Below are 2,589 nucleotides of genomic sequence, written 5' to 3'. Positions count from 1 at the left end.
AATATATTTTCTTATTCCGTAAATTCTTCTTAAATAGTTACCATAAACATCGATTTAATGCAACATTGCACACTTGTAATGCTACACTACTTTGTATAAATTTAAAACGGTGTGTTTTATAACATAAAAAAAAAATTGTAACCCCAGAATTATCCAAACCTAAATGAAGACATTTATGCGACGGAAAAGACAATAAATGAAACTTCGTCACGGAACAGGATTCAATCCTGTGCGGGGAAACCGAAATTGGATTTCGAGTCCAACGCCTTGACCTTTCGGCCACCGTGACTACGCATGCCCTAAGACAGGGGTCCCCAAACTTTTTCCTGTGAGGGCCACATAACTTTCCCCTTCTCTGATGGGGGGCCGGGGTCAGTTTGTAACAGAAAAAGTTACTAATTAAGAAAAACAATTTAATATGCTTCTAAATTAAACCTCAGCTCTAAAAATGTGCCATTACTGTATAATAGGCCCCTGTGGTTTTTATTCATTATTACTGATTTGTGTTTAAAATCACAATGTCTTGCTTGTGCCGATTTGATATTAATGTATTAAAAGAAAATACATGACATGAGCTAGTTCACAGATTTTTGGTGGCTATTCTTGCCCAAACTAAAGATTAACAGCAGTTTCGTGTATATTTGTATAGAGGAAATAACTATTGTAATTACTTGTTTTAGAAAAAAAAAAATCTAATACAAATCCATCATGGCATTTCTTGTGTCTGAATAGAAGTTGATTGGATCATGGAAATAACTGTTTGAAATGCATCACTTTGTGTAAAAGTGATGCATAAGAGTTTGAGTTTTGTAAGATATTCGGTGACATAACACTTAATAAACGTAAACATGCGGCAAGTAGTTTTTTGGTTTTTTTTTAACCTTTGTCAAACAGCAGAGGGCGCTGCTGCATTCATATTTACTCAATGGGTGTAATTCATATTCCTTTATCTAATCAGGTAAACCCCGTTGAGATCTAGATCTCATTTTCAAGAGGGACCTGAGCAAAAAATTTGCAATACATAGCAACCTGGTTACAAGATAAAAACAATTAATACATATGCATAAGTATAAAACAATAAAAACAATGACACTGTTTCATAGAGTCTTGTTGCCTATATTTAATTTTTTTTTAATGTCTCTTCTCTACCGAAAAACAAGCCATTTAAAGGTGGGATGTTCTCACAATCTGTGAAAAATAAAAATGAATAAAAACCAGAAAATCCTGGGAGTTTGTCTTTGAATGTGAAGATTCGACATGAAGATGACAGAAAAAGAGCTACAGAAAATAAAACAATTGAAATCTGTATTGCTTTAAATGAACCCTTAGCTTTTTCTTTACCTTGAATATGTTTATCTGTATTTGTTTTTTCTTGAGGCAGAACAAATGAGGCATAACTCTGTCGTTATACAGTGTGTCTGCGAATAAAGTTTAATAAAAAACAACATCCGGCCCCCTCTCCCTCCTCCTCACCCAACAGACTTCTTGTGGCTTTGAGTGAAGCTGTGATGTCACTCATCCTGTCTGTGACATCACAGCCGCCTGTCTTTGTATTCCCAGGTTCCACAGAGAAATTCATTTGCAGTCTTCAATCTCAAACAAAACTCAACGATGGCGGGACAAAATGTATTGCTGGAGAACGTGGAAAGTTTGGAGAAGAGCTGCTGGAAGCTTACAAAAGAGAACAAGAAGCTTCAGAAAACTGTTGAAGATCTGAGGCTGAAGATTGAGCGACTGAATGCCAGGAAAAAAGATACCTGGCAGGTAGAGAATGAAAGGCTGGTCAACAAAAATGATTATTTGAAAAAACAATTCAGCACGTTGACTAGTGAATTGGACGAGGCTAAAACGACAGTTGAACAATTACAATCAGAAAGCAAAGCCCTGTCAACCCATAATAGGAAGATAAAATGGGGAACAATGGTAGATAAAAAATTTTTTAACAATTCAATGAAAGAGAAATCGCAACAGTTGTACTGGATTGGCAAGGTGAACGAAGAGCTCACTCAAGAAATTGCTGGACTTAAATTAAAGATGGACAGACTTAAAGCCAGGGAAGAAAATTCAAAGGCTGACAAAGAAAAGATGGACAAAACAGAGACTCAGACCCCAGATGAAGAAAGTAAAGAAGAGAAATCAAATATATTTCAGACAATTGGGAGAACTTTCATCAAAATGTATCAATCAGGGACTTTGAGGTATTGGGTGCCACCCTGGATATTTTAATTTCGAAATAAGATTAAATAACGACCACAAAAGCAGGGCTAGACCCAGATGAAGCTTGAGAGCAGAGGCAGAAATCTGCGGCTTCCAGCGGGAGGGACATCAGAAGACCGTGACCACCGCAGGCTCCTAGGAGTCTCACATCTTTTCCAGGACTGTGTCTCCGACCCGCCTGCTGGAAACTATCCGTCGGACAATCGAACCTCGGATTCAGGAAGAGCAGTGTGGTTTTCGTCCTGGTCGTGGAACACTGGACCAGCTCTACACCCTGCAGGGTCCTGGAGGGTGCACGGGAGTTCGCCCAACTAGTCTACATGTGTTTTGTGGACTTGGAGAAGGCGTTCGACCGTGTCCCTCGGGGAGCCC

At 38.6% G+C, this 2,589-nt stretch overlaps 1 non-coding gene across 1 annotated transcript; it reads right to left on the bottom strand.

Annotated features, from left to right (window-relative positions):
• Positions 1-205: 205 nt before the first annotated feature.
• trnas-cga (transfer RNA serine (anticodon CGA)) lies at positions 206-289 on the bottom strand. Its single transcript has one exon. It is a non-coding gene; the product is annotated as a tRNA-Ser (tRNA).
• Between the last annotated feature and the right edge of the window lie 2,300 nt (positions 290-2,589).

Source organism: Xiphophorus couchianus, chromosome 7 (genome assembly GCF_001444195.1).
Source record: "Xiphophorus couchianus chromosome 7, X_couchianus-1.0, whole genome shotgun sequence".
NCBI classification, from domain to species: domain Eukaryota; kingdom Metazoa; phylum Chordata; class Actinopteri; order Cyprinodontiformes; family Poeciliidae; genus Xiphophorus; species Xiphophorus couchianus.
This window is presented reverse-complemented; position numbering and strand designations above follow the sequence as displayed.